The 27,592-nt window shown below is 36.0% G+C and overlaps 1 protein-coding gene and 1 pseudogene across 1 annotated transcript in view; one reads left to right on the top strand and one right to left on the bottom strand.

Annotated features, from left to right (window-relative positions):
* The window catches only part of LINGO2 (leucine rich repeat and Ig domain containing 2), a 1,051,930-nt gene that overhangs the window by 306,681 nt on the left and 717,657 nt on the right, over positions 1–27,592 (top strand). The gene's annotated exons all lie outside the window — the stretch shown is intronic.
* LOC115277198 lies at positions 12,348–12,521 on the bottom strand (annotated as a pseudogene).

The raw sequence follows: 27,592 nt of genomic DNA on the forward strand, positions 1-27,592 counted from the left end.
GGTCTAACAGGAGAACAGGAGAAACCTAATGGAGGACCAGGGGGAGGGGAAGGGGGAAAGAGAGTTGGGGAGAGCGAGGGATGCAAAACTTGAGAGACTATTGAATGCTGAAAATGAACTGAGGGTTGAAAGGGAAGGGGGGGGGAAGGGGTGGTGGTGATGGAGGAGGGCACTTGTGGGGAAGAGCACTGGGGGTGTATGGAAACCAATTGGGAATGCCTGGGTGGCTCAGTCAGTTAGGCATCCGACTTCAGCTCAGGTCATGATCTCCATGATCTCATGGTCCATGAGTTTGAGCCTGTCATGCTCTGTGCTGACATCTCAGACCCTGGAGCCTGTTTGGGATTGTTTCCTCTCTCTGTTTCTCCCCCACCCGTGTTCAGTCTCTCTCTGTCTCAAAAATAAATAAACATTAGTTTAAAAAAAAAGAGTGAAAAACAAAAGAGAAATCAGAATGGGAGAAAATATTTTGAAATCATTTATCTGGTAATGTACTTGTGTCCAGAATTTACAAAACTTTTACAACTTAATAATAGCTAACCTAAAAAATAGCAAGAGATTTGAATAGACCTTTCTCTAAGGAAGATACATGATGGCCAACATGCACATAAATGATGCTCAACATGATTAGCTATTAGGGAAATACTAATAGAAACCACACTGTGATATTTCATGCAACCCAAGATGCTCTAATAAAAAAGACAGTACCAAGAATTGGCAATGCTATGAAGAAATTGGAACTGTCATACATTGCTGATGGGAATGTGCAATCGTACAGCCACTTTGGAAAACAGAACATATGTTCTTACAAAACATGCACATGAATATTTATAGCAAAATTATTCATAGTTGCCAGAAAAACCAAACACTCCAAATGTCTGTTAACTCAGTGATAAATAAAATTAATATAAACATTCAATGGACTATGATATGGCAACAAAAAGAAATCGTGTAATGATACATGCCAGAACATGGGTGAGCCTTTAAAACATTATACTAAATGAAAGAAGTCAGTCTCACACATGAAAAGCCACATATTGAATTTTCATTTTAGGTAAATGTGTAGAAGACAGAATGAAGATTAGTAGGTTCTTAGGGCTGAATATAGAGGTAGGAGAAGAGGGCAGAATGGAAACTGATGGCTAATAAGCAAGGGATTTCTTTTAAGATGAACAAAACAGTTCTTAAATCAGATTGTGTGGTAGTTGCACAATCCTGTAAATATACTAAAAACATGGCATGTATGCTTTAATTGGTGAGTTGTATGGAATATGAACTTTGTGTTATTAAAGCTGTTTCTTAAAAACTTCTTAGATATACATCTTTGTATATCTACAATCATAATATTAATATTTATTAATATATATTCTGAAAGTAGAATTCTTGAAGCAAATAATATGTGTATTTTTTAGGCTCTTGCTACAAATTGACAAATTTGCATTTTGGCAATTATGCCAATTTGATTTTTGCTAGAAATCATTGCATTTTTAACCGCACACCTGTAGTTTAACCAACAGTCTGTGATCGTTATTTGTATCTTTCTCACTTTGACAAGGGAAGACAGTTTATTTTCATCTGCACTACTTAGGATTCTACTGGGGTCGAATCTTCTGAAATATTTTATTGGCAATTTTAATGTCTATATTTGCATACATGTGTATGTGCACATATGTATGCTTATATTATCTATATTCTTTGCCAATATTTCTGTTAGAGTGTATCTTTTCATAATACCTTACATATTTATTTTATGATAAAGATATCACCCTTTTCTTATCATCTGTTTTTGCCATACAGGTATTTTTTACTTGAGTGGATTCCAATTAGACTTTTTTCAATTTTTTTTATTTGCATCTGTGCTTACAAATTCCAACTTCAAGAATAAATATTTATATATTTCTCTAGTTCTTTCATTTGCTTTGTCTTTTTGATATTGAATTCCTTTGAAATTTATCTATGTGTGGATGTAATGCAAAGCTTTTACTTAAATTGTCCACCCCACTTTATTGATTAAGTCATCCTTTTAATTTTTTATTTGAAGTACCATTTTATCACACATTTAATTATTTAACATATTGAATCTGTATGGATATTCTAGTCTGTCTTTTTCTTAAAGTTTATTTATTTATTTTGAGAGAGAGAAAGAGCAGGGGAGAGACAGAGAGCATCCCAAGCAGGCTCCACGCTGTCAGCCAGGAGCCTGACTTGGGGCTTGAACTCCCAAACCATGAGATCATGACCTGAGCAGAAATCAATAGTTGGCATTATTATTTTTTTCCTGAATTTAATAGAGATTATTTTACCATGAAATGTGTTCAAATATATTTTTTGGAAAACTGGACACCCAAAGTGGCTCAATAATGAAAGGATGCAGCCATCAAGTAAGAAACAATAAATTTCAGACCCACTTATGTCTATATGCCTTTTGGGACATCAGCAACACATTTGATGTTAAATAATATGGAAAGGACTGCTATAAAACATGACTTGTCAAAATTACCATTTCCATGTTTATTGCAACATAGAAATCGTTGATGGCCGGGATATATTAAAATTAATGGAATACCACTTGGGAAATGGTGCCTTTATGATGACTTGTGGTTTTAGAAAATTATTATTTCTCATGTCCAGACATTAAATTTGAGTTTTAGTTAGCTGAATTTTTTTAAATAATGGATGTTATGTTTTAGTATCAAAATAACTACTAAAATGTCTCTATTTTCTACTGAATGCAACTGATAATATCAAGGGTTTTTTTTCTTTGACCTTTTGATGTGAGATACTATATTAATGAGTTTCCTAATTTAAAATCTCACCTACATCCTGTAAATAAACCAAATATTTTCATAGTCTATTATTTTTATATTTGCCTAACTTGATAATATTTTCTTTAGGATATTTTCTTTTAATAAAAAGTGTTTATTTATTTTGAGAAAAAGAGAGAGAGAGAATGAATGAGCAGGAGAGGGGCAGAGAGAGAAGGTGAGAGAATCCCAAGCAAGCTCCATGCTGTCAATGCAGAGCCTGATGAGTGACTAGATCTCACAAACCTGTGAGATTGTGACCTGAGCTAGATTCCATAGTCAGTTGCATAACCAACGGAGCCACCCAGGTACCCCCTTATTTAGGATATTTTCTTATGTATTCATAACTGAGATTAATATGCAGTGGGTTTTGCTTTTGTTGTAGTGATTTTTTATTGTCAGATTTTGTTAGCAGAACCATGGTACTTTTGTGATTTGTGATTTAGTTTCATTTTTAATCAAAGAGTTCTGAATGTTTGAAAGTAGCATAGGGCCTCATGAATAGCATGTTCTATGGAAAGTTTATGTATACTGATTTATTAACTTACCTGGATGTCTAGGTTTGTTTATGAGTTGTTGATGTCTAGGATTATCATGCTTTTAAAAGCATATTTAATTGAGTATGTGTATTAATTTGATTTCTTTGGTTGCTAGCTTTGAGACAGAGAGATAGAGAGAGTACATGATCAGGACTAAGATAGATCTCAGGATTGCAGGGAAGGCTTAAGCAATTGATGTAAATGCAGACATTTTGAGGGTTGGAATTGTTTCACATGAGTTTCACTCATACACTACAGTGGAATTAATTCATGCTTATTTTATTGTCCTCAATCCGTACTATAACCCACTTCTGGGAAGAAATATACATTTGTCTTGGCATGAGTTAATGTTTCTTCTTCAAGTAGAGGAAACAAGAAAACTAGTTATCAGTTCCTGTACCAGACATTTCCCAGTTGATGAATGGTTATCCCAAACAGGAAATTGAGTTGCTATTGCAAAAAGAAGGTGCAAGAGATGCTGGGTAGCCAAAACCAAGTAAATATCCATTAAAGTGTGTATCCAGGGGCACCTGGGGGGCTCAGTCAGTTGAGCGTCCAACTTCGGCTCAGGTCATGGTCTTGTGGTTCATGGGTTTGTGGGTTTGTGGGTTCAAGCCCTGTGTCAGGCTCTGTGCTGACAGCTAGCTCAGAGCCTGCAGCCTGTCTTTAGATTCTGTGTCTCAGTCTCTCTCTTTGACTCTCTCCTGCTCACACTGTCTCTCTCTTTCTCAAAAAATAAATAAAACATTAAAATTTTTTTTGAATAAATTAAAAACTGTGTATCCATATAAACTTCCCCTGTAGGGCATGCCTTTTCTTTCTCATCACCAAGTTTCAAATTTACAGTATATCTATATACCTATTTATATCAATATCTCTATGTCATCTATATGGCCTTTTGCTTTTTAAAGCATATTTCATTGGAGGCATGACCAAAAGGTGGAGGGGAACAAGAGAAGAAGGAATCTGGGTCAGATTCCATATAGACATCTGAAAAGACTTGAGATTAAGTCCTGTTATTTCAGAAGAAAGAAATAGCTGACATACAACCAGAGAGACCTTGTGCTATGGTGATTGAATACGTAGACTGTAAAGTCAAGTTGCCTTGGCAGAATCCTTACTCTGACATGAATTAGCTATGTGACTTCAAAAAATATATTTAAATTATATGTACTCAATTTCCTCAGCTGCAAAATGGGAATCATAAAAGTGTAAGTATAAAGTTAACTGTATTAGTAAACTGTGCCAGTTAACTATTGCTGTGTAACAAGACAGATAAAATCTCATAGCTTATATCAAGAGCCTCTTACTTTGTCCTGTTTTTGTGGTCTGGACTGGGCTCAGCTTGTTGACCTGTCCTTGCTTCCGGTAGTGTTTACTGGTCTCATTCACATGTTTTCTGTCAGCTGACAATTGGACTGGCTAGAGTATCACATATCTGGTGCCCCAATGAGGATGATTGATCTTAGCCTCTTCTTTCTTTGTGTCATTCATTTTACAGTGTTTCCCTCTCTATAAATATGACCTTTCTCTTCCTAAAGGAGAGGAAGACCCAAAGCTTCATTGCATAATGTCTCAGGAAAGCAAAAAATCAAAAGCAGAAGCTATAATCTTCTTAAGATTTAAACCCACAACTCTCCCAATGTCCCTTCTACTGCATTCTGTTAGTCAAAACAAGTTTTAAAGCCATTGTGTGAGGAGTCTACGCAAGGCCTGAATTTAGGTCATATGATCCCTTGGGGACCATTTTGTCACAATTTGCCACAAGCACCTGGCACATGTCAAGCACAGGAGACATGTTAACTATCATGAACAACATTCACTGAACATCCACTAAGAGAATAACTTATGTGATATTGTTTAATAATTACAGGGACCTCTTGAACAGAGTGCTGATGAATGAGGAAACTGAGGCTCAGAGAGGTTATAGAATGTGTTCAGACTGCATGGCTACCTAAGAAAAAAGATTATGATTTCAACTGTGTTCTGACTCTGAAGCATACAGTATTATCTACCATTGTACCAGCTCCTGTCTTCACTCTGTACCAGCCTGACACAAACTAGAGACCAGGCAGATCTATAACGACTCACAAAATTATAAGGCATACTTCAGCCAGGGTAACGCTACTGTTCTTCTCATCCTAGTCTCCTCTCCTTCAGTTGGAACTGTCACACACATTTGCTCTGTGTCCACGATGAACACACAAGGTGGGTTCTGACAGAACCAGGATCTGTTGAGTTCTGTGTGATTGCTTTAACTTGAATGATCTACTCATCCTGAAACAAACCCAGAGAATTTCTGCCTCAGTGTTTCTTACGTTATGCAGTCATGGACTAGTGATCCAACTATTCCTGTCTGTTGCGTCTTTTAATGATATTTTAGTTTTTTACACACTATCCACTTCCACACAGGCTCAGTGAGGATTGCAGAAAAATCCTATCTTTTTGTGACTATAGACAAAAAGTTCTACAATTCTTAACTACCATCTGAAGCCCTGTACCACTGGGATGGATACTTATTCTATTTCTCTTTAAAATATGTGATTGCTTAATATTCTCTAGAAACTCTGTGACAAGTTTTTCTTTTTTAAGTAATGTAAATTTTTTCATCTGTGGTTAAATGAAAGGTAGTGTGATAAAAGAATGTTGTTGCAGGTCAAAGATTTTCAAATAATGTGTTGAAATTATTATTCTTTTTAAAGAATTTTCAAGATATTTAAATATAGAGATGCTTATTATGAGAAAATATGTGCTGCTAGTAAGGAATATGCATGTTTCTTAAATGTCATGTGATTTTAGAATAATTTATCATTATTATAACAACCTTACTTAAGACCTAATAGAAACCTGTGTGATACCACCTAGTGGACATATTCACAATTTGAAATATTTACTAAGTATGCCGAAAGAGAAGAGGATATTTCCAGTTGGTAAAGCATCAACTAATGTGAAAATATTTTTTAAAAATTTTAAGAGTTTGAAACACAGTGAAAAAAATAAGTGATGATTCAGAAGTCTTAATATAATTTTTTAAATATATAACTCCTTAAAGAAATGACTAAGTGCTACGGCTTTACTCTGAGCTTCAGAGAGGGTGCCAGCAGGTGCCATGCAGAGCAGAGAAGGGGTGATTCCCTCTCTCCATCTGGCTTCCTGCACCTCACTTCCCCTCTCTCCTTCATTAGATATTATACTTCATTTAAGTTCTGAGAAAGAACAGTGCAAAAAAAAAATGACCTAGAAAGAGTATATTGCATGACAAGGTACAGTAAAGATGTTGGGAAGAAGGTGAAAAACATCAGAAAGACCAAAAACTGAGACCAGTTCTGATGTCGATCAAGAGGACAAAAGACAAACTGGTATATTCATAAAGTGTAATATTATTCAGAAACATAAAATAGTGTGGAAAACATTCTAACAATTACGCTAAGTGAAAGAAGTCTTACATGAAAGAGTGCATGCTATATTAATTATGAATAATAAATATTCATAATTTATGTGAAATTCGACAACAGGCAAAATGGATTTATGCTGTAAAACAGAGCTCTGATTGCTGGTAGCGGTGGAAGGTGGGTTTATCGGGGAAAGGCCAGAGGAAACTGTTGAAATGATGGTAATTTGATAACTCCTAATAGTGGTTTAGGTTACATATGTGAATGCATTTGTCAAAATTCAGTGAAGGGATATTTAAGACTTATGTATCTTATTATTTGTAAATCATACACCAAAAGAAAAAGGAAAACATTAGCCTAAAAAAAAGTATATAGACCTCAGACTCAGGTTTGAGTTCTGATTCCACCACTTAGCAGCCACATGAACTTGGGAAAGCTACATATTTAACACTTTGTGCTTTAGTTCTCTCTGAAAAACTAAAATAGCAATACTTCTTAAACTTTTTCTGAAGATAAAGACAGACGATGTGTGTAAAATGCCTACTACTTTACTTAGTGATAGTGCTTGCTACATGATTGCCACTCCAAAAAGATTGGTCCACCTGCCCTTTTTTGATCAATGAAGACTAAAGGATGTGAATGGATATCTTCAATGTGCAGATGGTGATATAGTGGAGCATTAGCACACTGTAGAGAAAAGCCTCTGGTAGAAAGTTGTGCAGTACACAAAACTGACTCTTCTGGGAAGAGCAGAGGTTAAATTGGATCATGATAGATATCACAGAAGTGATAGAGGAGGAGGTGGGCTGGCTACTGCAACCCCCACAGCACTCACAATTTTAAAGGAGGGAAAGAGAAGTCAGGCTCATGAGGTGACCTACACATGGCATGTTAGGTGAGAAGGGGTAGCGCAGACGGACATGCACACTAGCATTTACTTCTAACCTGAAAATTACAGAAGGATGAGTAGGTGCGGGTGAAGTAACACTCATCAAATGTTCATAAGTGCACTTAATGTCACCATCAATTTTCTACAACATTTTTTGATGTGGGATTTTCCAGTAAGTGATATAACCTTTCTACAGATGAAAATATAGAGAGAGTCAACCCAGTGTTACCTCTTGAGACCAAAGATGGCTTGTGTCTCTTTACATATGACCTTTTTCTCCCAGACAAACTGGAGCATAAAGAGAAGAAAATAATGCTGGAAATAGCAGATTGCTTTCATTAATTCCTTTTGTTTTCTAGACACTGGTTTAGGCATAGAGTGAGCAATGGGAATGGTGCTTCTAGCTTTCTAACACTGTAGTTCTACCTGTGGATGTGCTGTGAGAATAATTTAAAAAAATCTGTTTTAAGCAAATTAATATTATTTTAAGTGTCATATTAATAGTGCCTTAATATTCTTTACCTGAGGCAAACTTGTAATCATTATGAGGTTACACATCTCTCAACCAGCATGCCTATGGGGATAGTGGGTCTGCATTTGAAAAGTCCCTGCTCAGTTCCAGGACTGGTCTTTTTATTACGGTGACTGCATCAGGCCAGGATATCCTAGGAAGTGGAGTGGGTAGATTGTTCAGTCTTATGGCATCAGGAGATTGACTGTTAATTGTTACCTGTGATGGAGCGGAACCGATATATCAAGGGCAACAATAGCAGTGATGGTGACAGTATAATAGCTATTGGTCCAGGCATCAAAACAAAACAAAACAAAACAAAACTGTGCATCAAAAACCTGTATCATAATCCATCTTTCCTCAGAAGCAAACCTTTAACCCAAAATGTGAATGCAAGAATTTTTTTGTGGGGCATCTAGGTGGCTCAGCTGGTAAGTGTCCAACTTCAGCTCAGGTCATGATCTCACAGTTTGTGAGTTTGAGCCCCACATCGGGCTCTGTGCTGACAGCTCAGAGCCTGGAGCCTGCTTCCAATTCCCTCTCAATCTCTCTCTGCCCCTCCCCCACTTGTGCTCTGTCTCTCTCTGTCTCTCAAAAATTAATAAAATGTGAAAATAATGAAAAAAAAAGAAAGTTGTTGAGAGATACAAGGAACAAAGGCAGTTGTGGGAAGAAAAGCAAGGTAGCCACCAAGGAACATATACCCTTTATGTTCAGTTCCTACCATTGAAAGCTCTCCTTGGTTAGGCTCTAAAAAAATGATATAATAAACATATTTTATACCATAGTGGGATTTCCATAGGCAATCCCCTTCACAGGTGTTACCTCACTGTCACCATGAAGGATTAGCATGGCAGGAGGCTAGAATTTGGAGGAGTTATGCCTTGCCTAGGGTCACAAGCTAAAGAGCTTCTCACTCCAAATCTCATTAGCTAACATCATGTCACCTCTAAATTAGCCCATTGTTGTTGTTGTTTTAAGAAGCACATTTTAAAAGTACATTTTAATTTCTTCATTGCACTGCTAGTGTTAATTACACAAATAAATGATGTTTATTGCATAAAAAATCGTGACAAACAAGCACAAAATATCGCTTGTTTGTCGTAAGCTCTACACTTAACTGTTGTGGACTTCCAGATGTTTTTGGTAGAGGTCATTTAAAATGTCAACCCATAAATTAAAAGGTTGTTCCAGATAATCCATAATACATCTCGCCTTTCACAGAGATTATCCAGTGATCTATGCCCAGCATTTCATGACTGTCCTTTAATGGTACTCATTTATTTTGCATTTGTATGCACAGTTGACATGCTTAAATGCAAGGAGTTCTCTGCGACGGTTTTACTATTAAATTTAGATTTATCTCATTGTGGTCAGAAAATGTGAATTGCACCCATTCTACTCTTTGTGATTTATTTATTTATTTTTCCTGTAGCCCCACTTGAGCAAGACCATTCTGGTCTTGATTATATCAATACTAATATTAACACTTCCATGTTTCCAGTTTATCCTTATTTCATAAATTAATAAGGAAAAAAAATGAAATACTCAAATTAACTCACAAAAAACTGCTGTAAATAAAAAGGATGAGGACACTGCTACCACCCACCATTTTGCACCAACTCCAGAGGAATTAAAATGATTGCTCATCATCTGATAAGTTGAAGTCAATATTCAGCTTAAGCAAGACTAATGCTACAGGTAGCACATGATTATTACCAAGTCAAGTTGTACATTTCTAAACAAGTATTTGGCACATATTCTATTGCTTGACAAAAAAGTTTGTGACACTCCTAAATTGTATCATGCTTTTGTAAAACAACAACAACAAATAAAACAACAAACAAAAATCCAGCCTTATTCTTTTATTCCCTTCAGTATTTATCTTGGATTTTTGTCTTGATTAAATATTACACACACATACCATTTTTTAACTTAGTGAGTTAGTACTATTTTCAGGTCTCTTCCTCAATTTTAATTTTCAAGTTCTTTTTTAATTTAAATGTATGCATCTTTTTATCTGATCAAACCTAAGAGGTTTTCCCTTTTTATCAGGTAAATTTATCACTTTTTAAAAAAATTTTTTTAATGTTTTGTTTATTTTTGATACAGAGAGAGACAGAGCATGAGAGGGGAAGGGGCAGAGAGAGAGGGAGACACAGAACTGGAAGCAGGCTCCAGGCTCTGAGCTAGCTGTCAACACAGAGCCCGATGCGGGGCTCGAACCCACGAACGTCAGATCTGACCTGAGGCAAAGTCTAAGGCTTAACCGACTGGGCCACCCAGGCGCCCAATTTATCACTTTTATATTTATTGTTCTAAGAGATGTGTTTGTTCCTTCTTTACTTTTTCTCTTGTTTATGTGTGCTTTTCTTAGCTTTGCAATCTGGTGTTTGTTAAATCCAGGTTGAAGCTAGACTTTTTTTTTCCCCTGGTTTGTAGTCAACTCTTTATGCCATGGATTGAGATTTCCTTTTGATTTAAGATAGCCTATCATCTTTGTGGAGTTTTTCTGATAGATTTTATTCTTTTAAGAATAAAAATTTTAATAATTTGTGTATCCATTGCCTTTTTTATTATGTTGAATACCTCTCTCCTACTTGTTTTGACTCTGTTCCATCGCTGATTTTTTTCAAGGTTGATCATATACTTTATTATTTCTAAATATTTTTAATTATGAAAATTTGTCATTTACTTACTTTCTTAACCTTAAGAAGCCCCTTTTATTTTCATGTATTTTCCTTACTTTTTATGGATAAGACTAAATACATAAATATTATATGTATTTTGTGTATTATGTAAATATTATGTGTATTGTGGGGTTTTGGTTTGTTTTTGTATTTGTTGAGTCATGTTATCTTTTATGTCCTTGAGTGAATATAACAGCTGGTACCTAAAATGGTCTTCTTCTTCATGGGATACATCATTAAAATATATATATATATATATATATATATATATATATACTCCTTATTTTTCTTTTCACATGTAAACCTATTTTCTTTCCTAATTTTATCTCCCCCAGAATTCTTCTCTCTCCTTTGTGTTTATTTTTATCTTGAATTATGATAGGTCCATTCAAGATACTATTTGCCCCTGAATATTGTAAGATGTACTATCGTTGGGATCCTTTCTATTTGCCTGAGGAACTTTTAATACTCACCATTGAACTCGTTTGTCTCTCTCTTTCTCTTTTTTAAGTTTATTTATTTATTTTGAGAGAGAGAAAAGGCATGAACAGGGGAGGGGCAGAGAGAGAGGGAGAGAATCACAAGCGTGCTCCATGCCATCAGTGCAGAGACTGATGCAGGGCTCAGTCCCATGATTGTGAGATCATAACCTGAGCTGAAGTCGAAAGCTTAACTGATGGAGCCACCCAGGTGCTCCATCCTGTCTCTTTCTTGTAGTTTTAAGAGCCCTGGTGCTGAAAAAGTTTTCTGTCTCAAATGGTTATCTTTCTGGATCTGAATAGCACCTAAACTTAAGTTGGGTTGATTGCCTTTCTAAAAATTTTCGTTAGAGTAATGCCCCACAACAAGCTGATGTTTGTGAGGTTTTCCCTCCTTAACACCTCCCATCCTTAATCCTCCCAACCATTATCAGCTGTATTTGGTGATACTGATCTGAAGAAGAGAACATTTTTTCCAAACTGATTGATTCCTGTCTCTCTCTCATCTTTCTTTTCTTGTTAAGATGGGTTCTGCTTGGTTCTCTCCAGGTCAATCTTGGTTTGTTCCAAGGGGAATGAGAGGTCTATGTGAAGTTCATCACTTCTGGAGTTGTCAAGCTTGTTTTACAATCCTAATTTCAAGTGCATAAATCAGATTTTAAAAAGGTTGCTGAATGAATGACCTATGCAAAGCTTCTTTAGGGAGGAACTAAATCTATGTGATCCTTTTTACTCATCATTGGACAATAGATGTGATTTCTCTGTTCCTTACCTTTCCTCATCTGCAAAAACAGGTACAACATACTATGTCTCAGGGATGTGAAGAAGATTCATGATTTGCCAAGGACTTTACAAGTAGTTGGCATGATATGTAGTCCAGAAGCAGTGGTGATATTAGTCTTCAGTCCAACTCCTTCCTTTTGCAGATGGGAAGCTGAGACCCTGGTCACAGAGCTAGAATTAGATTTAATCTCTTACACTGAGGTCTGCACCTCTTAAAGGAGTGAAATTAGTCTTAATTTATCTTCTTCTTGTGTGTATATATTTGTTTCTGCATATATTCACGTGTGCACAGAATATACACCCAAAGTAGAAATAGAGCATTCTACTAGTATTCAGTTTCCACTATTATCAGGAAAAAAGCCAAACTCATCTCTTTTTTAAGCTGACCAGAACAGATACTACATTCGATCTTAGCCAAAAGGCTGAGAAGCGATTGAAACTCATCTCTTTTTTAATGTGGGTTTCATGATCATTCTTGCTTTTGGATAGCTCTTGACTTTTCCCTTCCTTTATCTATATGAAAGGTTTTTTGTTGTTTTTTTGTTTTTGTTTTTGTTTTTGTTTTGAGTGAGGGTGGTGCAAGTGAGTGAGGGGTAGAGAGAGAAAGAGAGAATCCCAGGAGGGGTAGAAAGAGAGTAGGAGAGAGAGAAAAAAAAAAGATGTGGGGCTCACTCAAAGTGGGGCTTGTTTTTACCCAAAGCAAGGCTTAAGCTCACCCAAAGTGGGACTTGTGCTCACCTAATGTGAAGCATAAGTTCACCCAAAGCAGGGCTCAAGCTCACCCGATGTGGGTCTTGAACTTACGAACCATGAGATCATGACCTGAGCTGAAGACAGATGCTTAATGACTGAGCCACTCAGGCACCCTTATATGAAGTTTTCTTTTAAGCAAACTCTTCTCTCTTATTTGATCACTTCTTTAAGAGGGGTATAAAATTATTCAACAGCCTAAAATATAATTTTTAAGAGTATTCTTTTTTTGTGGACAACCCTAATTTGCTTAGTATGGTGCCTTCTGTCTATTTCAGGGGAAATGGAGGCTTGCTAAAGTTGGTGTGTCTTTGGGAGATCGCCCGTGGAGGTCTCCTGTGATGCAAGGAGATGGCATTCTCCGTCTAATCCACTGAATCAACAGAGCTGCCTTGCTGCTGAGAATGATGTTTGAATCCCCTGAGAGAAATCAGTCCTGGTGGAGTCCAACAATTCTGTTCTTACACTAGCCTGGCTTGCTATCATCATTTATAATCTTCCCCTGAGAAAGAACACCTCCACCAAGGGGGAGTTTTCAAGGTAGATAGTGTTTTTCTTGGAAATCTTGGAGCTGTAGTTTCTAATATTTAAACCAAGATTGCACACTAGTGCCAACATCATCTGATTATGATTATGATTATGATTATTATTCCAGATGTATAGGCAATACCTCATGGAGAGAATCAGGGTCTTTTATGGGGAGCATCTGAGAATCAGGATTTAAAAACAACTCTGCCATAATCCCAGTGATTTTTTTAAAGGAAGCATTAAAAGACTTGCAGACCAAAGTGGTGATCTTAGATTCGCCACATCAGCATCACATGAGAGCTTATTAGAAATGCAGAATCTCAAGTCCTACAGCAGATTTACTGAGTCAGAGTCTGCATTATAATAATATCTCAGGGTCGTTCATGTGTACTTTAAAGATTGAGAAGCACTGGTCTGATAAAGCATTTAATAACCGTGGGTGCATGCTTGAATCCCGTGGAGGACTTTCAGAAGTGATGTCCAAATGCACCACCACAGATTGTGGTTTGTTTGAAGTGGGGCAGAAACATCAGGATTTTTTACACGCTCCTTAGCTGATTCTATCCCTACCTGTCGTTAAGAAACTACAGGCTTAACCATGTGATAGCAGCCAGTGGATGACATCAGAGCTCCTGGCTGTACTGGTTTTAGCCCAAAGCCATATCAGCATTGTTCTTACCTCCAGACAGAATAGCTAGCAGTGCTTATCACAAGGTTGACAAGCAGCAGAGCCCTGCTGGGCTCCACTCTGATAGGATTGTTCTTGGCCAGGGAAGCAGATAGCAGCCAGCAACAAAGGCTGCTTCACACGCACATGACTCTCCTGAGGGTCCACACTTAGTGCCCTTCAAAGGGCAGAAAAATGGAGATTGTCTGGTTCTTAGCATTCTCCATTTCAGCATCCTTTGTAATTCTGTGTTTAAAACAGAATACTTTGATATGCCTGATATGCCCCTTTTTTCTTTCAGTAATGACACTGACAGGAAAGCTTACCATTGCCAAGACTGTTTTCAGTCACACAGGAAAAAAAAAATCACTGATTGAACTTTTTAACTGCTTTACTTCAGAATTCTTCAAAGAGCTATACAATTTTGAAATTTGTAAGAAAACAGTGTAAATTAAGTTCTTTGTAATTATAGAGATTGGATCTTAGATATACCTCAGCATCTTCCTTGAGGTCAAACAAAAATATACCTGTATATTTGAAAACACAAAATCTAAAAAATCTTTTCCAAAGGAAAGGATATTTTTCCTCCCATGAATTCCTTTCAGTTGTTGTTTGCCAACATTTATTTGATTATTAATAATGAATAGACTTGCAATATTTCTTTAGCAGGTCTTTTGGTCTATTTTTAAGTTTTGTTATTTTGCTTTTCACGTTTCATGTACTGTTTCTCTAAGTAGGTCATAAACTTAATGAAGGCAGGAAATATATCTCATATTTATGGGTACCCTCCCCCATTGTACAGAGACTCATCTTTTCAACACAGAAGAACATAAAATTAAACATGTGTGGGCTATTTGGATTTTCTTGTTTCCCCTTATGAAGATGTTTCCACTTTTTGAATATGTCTCTATATATGAATATTTCTCTATCATTTATCTATAGCATGATCATCTATCTATAGTATGATGCTTTTTTAAATGTGTTCATTGTGTATTATTTTAAAAAATTCTACACATAATTAACAAACTCTGGCTTTTTTTTAGTAAGCTTTCAAGTAGACATTAATGGAAAAAAAAATCTGTCTATCTTCACAGGCAGTAGTTTACCTTCTCATGATTGAGATATGAATATGTAGCAAAGGGCAAGTGCTCATTCTGAGGGGTGACATCTCAGTGGGTCTTTCTGGATGGTTCTAAGCTGCCTTCCACATAAAATGAAGTCATACTGTGTTATAAAATCCCATACTTATTAATGCATTTTATATGAAAAGGCATACAAGATAAGGCACACCACATGAGATTGAAGTGACCACAGAGATTCCTATTTTTCTTATAACATCGATGCCATTATATTAAGAATGGTGAAAGGAAAAAAAAAAGAAAAACAAATTTATCCTTGAAGAGTTAGATTTCTCTAGAATACATTCAGATCTCAATCAGGTCAATTGATGTTCCTTCTACATCTTTTCTTGAATTATAATTATTTGACTGCACATATATAGCATTCAAGTAGTCAGAAGTTTTCATGTACTGGGATTCCAAGGAGTTCTGAGTGGGAGAATTGGGGCAAAGACTCATGATAGAGATATTTAAATATGAACTTCACACAGAAAATTCATGGACTGGGGGTGCAGTAAACTGCTTGTTGGAATACAGTGTGATGCAAAGGGATTTGTGTAGGCTTTACAGGAAAGACCTGAGACATGAGACTTGAAGGTAGGGAGGAAGAGCAAAATAAGCAACTTATGCAAGGACAGGAATTATAGAAACAGCTTTGCATGTCTGTAGGTAGCACAATATTAGACATTGTTGTGGCTGAAGCAGAGAGTAAGTCTATGACAAGCACAAGGAGGACTATGGGAAAAGATGGCATACCTAGATAGATGAAGCTAGTCAAATCAATTTTCTACTTAATTGTGTGGTAATTGGTTGGGTATTTGTTGTATTTTAATAGGAAAGTGACATGATCTATTTTATATTTTTGAAGAAAATAAATTCAAATACAACATAGAAGATATTTTGGAGTGAGACAAAAAATAATTCAGATACTTCAGTAATTCAAATAAGAGATTAATGTCCAATTTATGATATAGACTCAGTAAGACTGGATCCTCTGGAAGAATGAGGAAGTAGGAAGATGGGAAAATTACTTTGAGTTTATGCAATTGACCAAATTATTTTGTTGGGCTAGAGAAAGAGATAAATAAGAGTAAATGACAGTTTAGGTTGAGGCATGTCGAGATTCATATAGCTGATTCTTAATGTTTCGTAAGCAGTAAAAACTATAGTCCCAAATCAGGGAGCAGTGATCGCTGTAAGATACAGAAATTTGAATTTTGTGTAGTTTTTTAATAAAGTAAAGTGGAATATCCCAGGAAGTGTAAAATGAGAACAAGAAGGACCAATAAGGGGAAAAGAGAGAAAAAGAGTGTCCATAAGACAGGGTGGAATGAGAAAGAGTAGGGTAGAAGTGGAGTGGTTGGGGTGTCTGAACAAAGAGGGACTATCCAAATGCCATGTGGAAGTCAAATAGAAGAAGGATTGAAAATGCTCTGCAGATTTTGGACATGGATTATTCTGGTAAGAGTCACATCAGTAGGTTACCGGCACAGTACATGAATGAAGGGGAGGAGTAAATGGGAAGGAATTGGTGTCTGCTGATAAAATGTTCATAGCAGGCAGCACAGGAAAGAGAAGACATTTCATTCTTTCAGGGAAGGGAAGTTACTTTAGGGAAGAGTTAGAGACTGTAGCACATGTTGGTTGTGGAAAAACAGGAGGTAAGAAAGAAGAGTGGAAAGACACAAATGGCCAAGGCTGGAGGTGTGTGCTCTCAAATGAGTGAAATTAACCCTGAAATGCTGAGACACTCCTACTCCTCCATGACAGTAGGGAGATCATTAATTGGAGACTTAAAAGTGGGAGGAATTAAACTTTAGGAGCTCCCACTTGATGTTCCCCACTGTTTTCTATGAAGCGGGCGATATACTTCTGCTGAGATTGGAAAGGGGCAGAGTCTGAAAAGAACACTTGGAAGGGTTGTTTGGGGAAAACCAGTCGTAGAACTGAATGGCTAGAAACAATGTTAGAGACACAGCAGGGGGTTGGATCATAAGTTTATAATGATGACAATTAGAATTTTTTTTTCCAGCAGCATCAGTCAATTCCTGAATGCTAGAGCAACAGACACAGGGTGTTAAGTATATTGGTGACAGTGTCACAACAGTGACTGGGACAGCTGAGTAACCTAAGTAGAGAAAGAAATAGAGGCGGTTGGGTGACTCAGTCAGTTGTCAGTCCATTGAGCATCTGATTCAGTTTCTGTTCAGGTCATAATCCCATGGTTCATGAGATTGAGTCCCGTGTCAGGCTCTGTACTCATATCTTGGAGCCTGCTTGAGATTCTCTCTCTCCCTCTCTCTCTGCCCTTCTCCCACACTCACTCATGATTGCTGTCTCTTTCTCTCAAAATAAATAAATTAATTAAAAAAATAAAATTAGAAGGCGTTTACCCTAAGAACAAATGGACCTTCTGAGAAATGTAAGGATATTTAGTAGAAATTATGGAGTTACATGAGTCAAAATGGGAGAGATTTCAGAGAGATGGCTAAGTCTGGAAGTGATGAAAGGGAGAAGGAAAGACGTCAAGAAATTATGAGGTAAGCATGCAAGAGGGGAAAGTTCCATGGGTGTCAGGTAAAGTTGTGTGGTATATTGACAGTGTTGGGTTGAATAGAAAGATAAACACAAGAAATACACATAGTGTATATTTGACGTATATGTGCAATGTGTTTAGAGGGCTATGGAGGGCTCAGGCTTTTCTCCCCGCCCCCCCCCTCTGTTGTCTGAGAGTTGTAACATCTATCCTTGAATGGGGCCATCCAATATCTGAACCCTCTGTTTACAAACTGAGGAAACACTGAGCATATTGTCCAGGCTATTTATAACCTTGATTAGAATTCACAAATCATTTTTAAGTACCATATTATTTCTTTTTTATGCATAAATAATATAAGCATCTTCTTAGCTTTTACCTTCTCTATGAAGAATGTTCTTCTTCTCTATGAACAGTGTTTCCATATGTCCTTTGTTGAAATTTGTCTAGCTTTCTTTCCCATTTTTTTTTCTGTCCTTTGGATCCCTGTTATGGTATTGGTCATAATCTCCCTTATATTCTCCTTATTTATGAAGGTCATATATTTCTTGTAGATAGTGCTTGATCTTTTATTCCCTTTAGACCTGGTATATTTTCTTGTGAAAATGGGGTACTCAATAAATGCTCTTTGAACTTATATGATCATTACCTCTCATTTTGAATTAGTTCTTAGACTGTATTAAATATCATCTAGCAAAATATGAGGATTACTGGGCAGTGGGTGTGCATAACAGAAGTTGTTATGCACCTGAAAAACAAAATGTCCTTTTGGATTCTAAAGAACCAGAGAAGTGTGAAAACACTGAGCACCTGGGGAAGGTGAAAGAGGCAGGAAGGATAGATGCACAAGGTCTTCATCTACTTCATGGTTTTCCGTGAGGGGAAAACTCTCTATAATCAATTTCTGCACATATCTTCAAAGTCATCGAAACTGCTCAGAGAAAAGAAATTATGACTCTGTGTACATTTGTGTGTGAGTGTGTATGAGAGAAAGACAGAAGTGAACCTCCCTAAGGCTTTTGTCTTCATTGTTTTATTGTAAATTGCTTTCCAGAATCTCATAAGTGTTATTGTAATTTTCTCTTCATTTCTCCACCCACCTCAGCCCTACCTAATTTAAGCCATTGATCTTAATCCTGTACCTGGACTTTAATAAAGCTTGCTTAAAAGCCCTGCTATCTTTTTGCACATTTCAAATGAGAGTCACTTTAATCAAGTTGTGTTCATAGGAAATAAATCCTGTAATTCTCCCCTAGTTTGAGCTCAGTTCCGTGCCATGGGCCTCTTTAAGAAGCTGATGGGCACACTCTTCCAAATAAATGGCCCCTCTGATACTGGACCACAGGGCTAGAGCAGCCATTAGTCTACAGTTTTCTGAGAGACTCTGTCTAGAATTTAATTCCTCGGATACCTTTGTGAATTTAACAGAGCATTCGACCTGCTTAGGGATCACATTTTAAGAAATCAAGGGAAAAAAAATCATTGCTGTCTCATGGTAACTCCTTGATCATTTTTCACAACATCTATTTTTCAATATTATTGTGAATAATTTTATAGGAGATTTTATACTACAAGGTGTATATACATTACAGTACCTTATTTTTGCAAACTTTATATTTTTTAAATCCATGAGGAATTCCCAGATGTCCTCTGTGATTAAGTAAATGTATACAATTAATTTACAATAGCTAGCCTACACTTACACTCAAAGTTATGTAACATGAGTCTTTCTGTCTCATTCCTTTGACATAATTAGATGGCAGATATTTAGAGGTTTAACAACTATAGTGTGATCATCCTGAAGATGACTGCTGCAGTCGTGTATGTATATAACCATCTATAAGGGAATGACTTTATTCTATGTGGTCTGGACAGTGATGAATAGAACATGCTCTGTCCTCAAGGTATTTAGAATCAAATCAAAGTGTACAAGTATACTATAAAACTTCTGCTTTTTCCTTTTGCTTCTATTTTAACTTGGTTTAATGAAACTGTATTTGTGATAGATAAGTGATCCCATATTGGCTTCTTTTCAGTGCACTTCTTGTGCCCATTCCACCAAACCCAAATCTGTGTCTGAACTATGTCAGTGGGTTAGGTAGGCTAGGACCCTTATAACATTACTTCCAATGTGTCCTTGTCACAAAATGTATTCAGTCTGAAAACAGCTCCTTCCCATCTAAGTTCTTGTGTGCCGTTATGATTTATCATATACCACCGATCTCTATTTCATTCAAATTCTCCACCTCAAAATATATGTATTGCTTTTCTCTTTACAAAAAGAAGTATAATTTGAGAATTAATCCCAAACAGAATTTAACATGGAAAAAGCCATAAATATTGTTGAGAGAATTTTCTTGATGTTATTATATTTTTTTAATACCAGAAAACTTTGAAAGCAAATTAAATGTCAAACAATAAGGGATGGTGTATCCACTTGAGATATAAGAGTTGTTCCTAACCCCAAATTCATAGTGTGGGCTAGAATAATGCATGTAATTCATCTTACACAGTTCTAGTTGAAGACATGGTCGCACATTTTATCGTCAATATTATTTGTATTGTTAGACTCCCAACTATCTATAGAATGTCTCAAATTCAACTTGGCCCAAACATTTGATTATTTATTGAGAAAATCATCTGGATTTGCTTAATTCCCTTTCCCAAAGACACAAGCCTGATACAGGCAGGCATCTTTTGTGTAAATTAAAGCCACAGCTGCCTGTAGTTTTTTATTTTTCTTTCTGTCATCTGATTTATTCTTCAGCTGCTGCCAAACCTCCTCTCAAAGTATCCTTTGCAGAGAAGTGGCATGTCTGTATAAGTTAAGTATTAATAATCAGAGAGGATATTTTAAATTAAAATAAGTAGCAGAATATCTTGTTGTGCAAACATATGAAATGAGAAAACTGGAAAAATTGCCTTCTGGTCTTACTTAAAACCTATTTATCCATTCTGATAGTTCCACCACCAACTTTTTCCAGAGTCTCAGCTCACAGACAAATACTTCCTTCTTTCTTCCACTGGGTCCTAAGGCCTTTGCCTTCTCTGATTCCATTAGCTTAAGTATTAAGAGACATACATTACAGATGTATGTTGCAGAATATATTAATCTTAGCTGCATTACCCAGAAAAACAGTGGATATAATTCAATAATTTTCTAATAATATATATGCTCATTCTCATTTACATTTTTCAGGAAGGGATAATGGTTTATTTTCTAAGAATTTGTGATATGGATTTTTAATTTCAGCATGAAATAGATAAAGGTATTGCATTTTACAATCTACACAAGAACAGGAATTTAATGTGTGTGAACAGTCTGCTCATTTACTAGAATAATATATCCTAAATGGCTTCAATGTGTTTATAGACAGCGAACATTGAAAGCAGTAATTGGAAAAATACATCACCAGTCCAAATGTTCTTACAGTCTTAGGTTGGAGTCTGGTGATCCTCTTAAATTCTTTGTTTAGTCAGGATAGAAGATTCTAGAATTACTGACTGAGACTCACATTTTAAGCAGTTTAAGCTATAAATATACAAAGCATATGGTTTAAGTTTACTTAAACTGAACAACAACAAATCTTAAATTTTCTTAAATTTATTTGCAGATATTATTCATCTTAAAACATCTTCTGGGTGAATAATATTGTAGAACTATAAGGTCAGAATTTGAATTTCTACCATAAAGTAGACTGCATATGTAAAAACCATGGGACATTTAGGCAAATGTAATAAAGCATTCTGTTTTTGAATTAATAGTATATTTTTATTTTGGTGATTCTAACATTGAAATCATGAACATTATGAAAAACTAACTGTATTGGCTAGATAATACTAGTAATTGTAATAAGAAAGAACCTGAAACCCAGGGCGTAATGCCACGAAAGACTGTATCTTGCTAAAAATGAAGACATAGCAGTTCCTGATTGATGTAGAAGGGATTTTGCTCTGTTCAGCATTGTATGGAATCAGGCTCAAAAGGCTCTGCCATTTTCATGTCCAGTGCCCCTCTGAGGCTTATGACAATATTGTGACCCTCAGGCTGTCTGTGAGGGGATGTGGCTACACTGCATATTACAGAGCAACTGGCAGATCCAGTGCCAACTCCCTGGTTCCAACATGAATCTGAGAAGTGCTTGGCAAGTTACCTAAGCCTTGATAATGAATAGGATCCTATTGGGATTGATGCTACCATTGGCACAAAATGTATAAAGTATATGGAAGACAGTGAGCCATGGGAGATGTGAATGCTTATTACTGGGTATGTTTTTTTTTTATTGTTGCAGATCTAGCTATTTTAGTTTAGTTGTCACAGCATAGTAAGACAATAAAATTGTGCTGAGTTTTATGAATCGACTCCCAATCACTGCAAGATTGAATGTGGTCAAGCTCTCTTTATTCTCTTAGCTACAGTTCTCATTGTCTTCTGAGAAATGCCTTCCTTTGCCATTCTTGACCTCCACTCCAAAACAAAACCAAACAAACACAAAAACCATAGCAACAACAAACAATACACCTCTTACCTAATATCGTTGCCATATCCAAAACCGATACTTTCTAATAGAAAGTACCACATATACTATACAAGAACGAAATAAAATAAGATAAAATACTGACTGACCAGTCAGGAAGAAAGAGCACGGAGGAATTTAGAATCCAGCTTTCCAAGAAGTACATACCACTTTTGCTCACTTCCCATTGCCTAGAATAGTCACATGGTCACAACTAACTGAGAAGAAATAGAAATCTAAAAGGGCAAATGGTCTGGTAATTAACAATCTCTGCCACCTAAGTTATCAATGGAACATCAGTTTGTGACAAACATATTTATAACTTCTGGTTATTGTATTTGCATGCAAATATGTATATGTATACAGAAATGCTATAATTATGAGTTTTATGAGCAATAAAAAATAATTTAAACCTAAATATAATTATTGAGATAGTAAGATTTGGAATTGGAGTTGTAATGCAATGTTTCTTTAAGTTCTGTAATGTTTCTTAACCAGCAAAATATATGCAATTAAAAATTCTGCTGCTTATTGAAAATATTTAGATTTTCACTTTCTTATAGCGTCTTTCATTGTCCATGTCCATCTTATAGGATCTTTTATTTACCAAGGATAAAACCTTGGAATTAATAACATCTAGTATTTTTAAAAGTTTATGTATTTTGAGAGAGAGAGAGAGAGAGAGAGAGAGAGAGAGAAAGGGCGGGGGAGAATGTATGGAGGAGTGGCAGAGAGAGAAGGAGAGAGAAAATCCCAAGCTGGCTTTACACTATCAGCATAGTGCCTGATGTGGGGGCTTGATCCCACAACTGTGCAATCATGATCTGAGCCAAAATCAAGAGTCAGATGCTTAACTGACTGAGCCAACTAGGTGCCCCATAATAACATCCAATATTCAGTTCTTCCCCTGTGTCAGGCCCTGTTCCAAATGCGTTCAGTGTATAGCTCATTTAATTCTTACTGCAATCACATGAAATAGTTGTTTATTATATGCATTATATTACAGATGGGATACAGGAAGCTCAGAGAATTAGGTAACTTGTATAGTATGTTTTACATTCAAATTCTGAGCTCACAGTCAGTTTAAGAAAAAAAAAATCCAAAGAACCTTAAATTGGCTCCCTAAATGCTTTGTAAAACCATGTTCTAGTGAATAGAGTTTCTATATATGAGATACAATGAAACTTCAGTCCATGTTGTTTATATTTACACATGCATTTTCAAACTCATTGTGCTAATCCACATAGGAGGCAATGCTGAATTTAGGATAAATTTTTAAAAATAATTTATTTTGTTTCTTAAAATTATTATAAAGATATAAACTTATCACTAGTACTTTGCAAAGTTAGCTTTGTAATTATTATATTTTACAACCCTTCATCATTTCTGTCTTCAACTTCTCACACACTTCATTAGCTCCTGGATATTTCCTTGTCTGTTTCTGTGGAATGTGAAGTAGAGCATTTCTTAAATTTTTCATTATAAATGCAGGGCTTACTGGATGCTATGCTGCTATAGTTCAGTGAAAGGCAGTTTTTTACTATTCCTGGCATCTTCGTTTCTCAACAAGGTAAAGAATATAGTCTCTAGCCCAGAGCCGTTGTAAGTACAGGTGGTCTTTAATAGCCTCTTTCCTTCTGTATATATTGAGTTAGTTTTTATTAATTCTTACAGTGGGCAAGGCACTGTACTAAGTGCTTTTGATTCATTGGCTCATTTAGTCCTTATAAAAGCTCTGTGTTGGTATTGTTTTTATCTCCAGGAGAGGAAATAAAAGCTTAGAAAGTTAAATAACATGGTCAGTTACTGAAGAAGGCTGCATTTGAACCTAGAAATTTTGACTCCAAAAGCAACCCTTACTAACCCTGCTCTCCCACCATGACTCCACACTTAAGTCATGAGCTATGCCGTGGTCATTTCACCTTTTTTATATTAATTTCCCTAGCTTGTATATTTAATGCATTTGAGTTCTCTTTGGAATCATTGCTCACTTTACAGTGAGTGTGGTAGCTTGTAGGTGGTCAAGAGAATAGTGTGTGAGCCCTAGGAAGAAAGTCCTGAGCATTTACCACATGCCGGGCTCTGGGCTAAGCACTTTACTTAAAATATAGCATTTAAATTTTCAAAAAAAATGGACAAATACTATTATCACCATTTTAGAGATGAGGAAACTGAATCTTAAGGATAATTAATAACTTCTGGATTACTCAGCTCTCAAGTGCAGGGCTGTGCTACAAACTGGGGTTTGGCCCTAAAGCATAGATTATTAGCTATTAAAATAATAATCTTCCTTGAGCACTTCCTTAAGCACTCAATAAGTACTAGATTATATCATATAAATTGCTTTATTTCATTATCATTGCCATTCAGAGTGGTAGGGGAAATTAACACAGATAAGGGTAATTTAAATACATATACTTGTAATGAATGCTGAGAATGGTATCAAAGCCCAGATCTGTGCATCTGCAGAGCTCAAATCTTCCCCTGCTGTATTTCCTCCAGGCCCTCTCTCCAGAACCACCATTACTATATTTATTCATTCATTTCTTCCATTCATGTCCATTGTGAACCCTTTTGTCCAGACACTTTCCTGGGTACTGTACATAGTAGTCAGTAAAACAGTGCTTGAGGCTTTTGGTTTAATGAGGGAGAGAAATACTGATCTACTCATACAAATATATGATTGAAAATTGCCATCTAGGACTGATCTAATATGAAGTAGAGGGATTCATGGAAGGTATCCCCAAGTTTTAGCTGGGATGTAAAAGGTACAAGTTTACTTAATATGATTAGTAGGAGGTAGAAAGAGACTGTACTAGGCATCCCAAAGAGAGTTTCCTACTAACTCCTGAACAAGTATTTGTATAAATTTTTTCATTTGCTGATTAAGCCTCTTTTTTTTGTGAAGCTTTTTGAAAAATATATCATGGTTTACTTACATAAATATCTACATAGGATATAATAGCTGGAAGCATGACATTTTCTTATTCAAAGTCCACTTATCAAACATTCTCATTATCTGGAATGTACTTTCTAATTAGGAAAATAAAGTAGAAATTGTATCACTCATAAAGGGGTCAATGAGAATAAAATTATAAAATATAGCCTCTGGAACTTGAAAAGTGCATTCATATATTAACCATTAAATAACTGGGACAAATAGCCTTTCACATTTTAAGAAACACTGGCATATTAATCTCTAGTAAGGTAATTGACATTTATTTAATAAGCCTAAAACACCAACCTTGTTGAATATCATATTGAGTATATTTCTATAAGGAACTAGATAAATATATGTTATATATATTATAAATATGCATATATTGTTTGTAATTAGTACTTTGAAACAGAATTTTATTTATGTGCAGAATTAATTTGTGTACCACATCTAGATAAGTGGGGTATTATTCTAGACAAGAGTATCAATGTTTATATTTGTAATATTTACTAATACTTCCTGATATTTAAAAAAATCTTTAAATATAAGTGATTCATAATCACTCAATGTGATATTGCATTGTTTGAAGTAAAATTCTGAAACTTTAGTTAAGGAAAACTTAGAACATGATCTTAGATATTACAGACTTTTCCCCCAAATGCAAAGGAACTAAACATACACCGTATTCTATTTTTAAAGTTCAAAAGGCCAGCAAAGCATGCTTACAGATATCTCAAGTTTTTAACACTGAGATACTATTATAAGTAAACAGAAATTCTTAATTTATTATCAAAGAAGTTCATACACAGTCAGCCTTGCAATGTATTTGAGGTGGACAAAGAAAGAGAAGCCCTGAAAAGAGAAGGTAAAAATAGTTACAGTGATGAGGCATCTGTAAGGGTCAAATTCATGATGGAAGCTCATCAGGTGGTGAACAAAGGAGCTTTTTCTATGGATCCCTTAACTGTACATGATGTATATCTAACAGGCATGCTTATTTTTAATTTTTAGAGACTTGTATCTTAGCTGCCTTCTGTACTTTTCAGTGTAGTAAAGAATATATCTTTTCATATTACTAGATATTAATGCCTGGGCCATAAGCCTTCAAATTATATGCTACCTTTGTTACTTGTACAGGAGAATAGTTACTCTTAATGTTGTATAGTATAACTTCTGCCAATCTTTGTTTCATTCACATTTCTTTTTAGTCTATTTGGAAATGTGAATTTTATTTACTTGAAATTGGGAAAGTTAAAAAATATATTGAGAACATTTCATTAGGTCTTTATTCTTGCCTTCTTAGTTCCATTTATTCTATTCTTCTTAACAGTGAATACGTTCAGTATATTTTGAATTGTAGCATTTTCTCACTGAGGCATATTCTGCCAAGATCCTTTTCTCGAATGCATGCGTTTTAATTGGGCTTCCATGTGGTGATAGATGCTGGGTTCCCTGCTAGTCCTTTTCTGGCTTCTATAATTCTTAGCACAGATGGTTTTTACTATGCTGCTTCTTCCTCCCACCCTTCACCACCCCGACAATAAATACTGATACAGGACCCTGAGGTATTCATTCATGTCTTAGGCCTCTGAACAGACCAGGCATCATCTCGTGATTGGGAAGAGTGACAGCAGGAAGAAGAGATCGTTACAAGACGCTAGAGCAGACCTAGGAGCCACCCTTGGGAATTTGCAGCAGACAGTGCAAGACAAAAACGGACCAGCTCTCACTAGAGTCAGTTTCAAGCCTGCTGCTCCTTACAGTTTATTTCAGTTTTTTTTTTTTAACTCCCCAGAGTAGACAGGGAGCAAGAATAAGAAAATTAAATTAACTTTGAACGACTCAGAAATAGGTGCATTTCAGGAGGGTTGATGGAGAAAATATGAAAGAAGTTATGGATTATTAGGGGAATTCATGCACTTATCTAATGGTCAATGAAGAAATAATGACCTTGGGAAACTGTGAAGATTGATTTTGTGTGCTGTTCCTCTCTTTACTCCTATCAATATATACCATTCCATTAGGCCTTCCCTAGGTTAATTGCCTGGTACATATAATGATTTTATTAGATTCACTGATGCTTATTTTGTACATTGAACAAATACTGATTTATCTCTCATTCTTTACCAAGTGCTGAGGAGATAGGGATACAATCATGGGCAAAAGCAGCCACCACACTTACCACCATACTACACTGTATGAATTCACAATTGCAAACCAATATAAATATTCTGAATGAAGGGGGCAAGTTTCTGTAAGAACGTGTAACCTAGAGTGAGGAGAGGCTTTCATTCCTGAAATGTGAAGGTTAAGCTGAAGGAAGGAGGTGTGTCTGTTTGGGGATAGGAGAGTTGAAAAGCAGTTTAGATAAGAGGAGGCTTAGAGACAAAGGTTCTTGTAAGAGATAGATAAGGTCCTGATGGATGGCCCAGTGTCAGGGCTGATAGTTTG

This window comes from Suricata suricatta, chromosome 13, assembly GCF_006229205.1.
Source record: "Suricata suricatta isolate VVHF042 chromosome 13, meerkat_22Aug2017_6uvM2_HiC, whole genome shotgun sequence".
NCBI lineage: Eukaryota > Metazoa > Chordata > Mammalia > Carnivora > Herpestidae > Suricata > Suricata suricatta.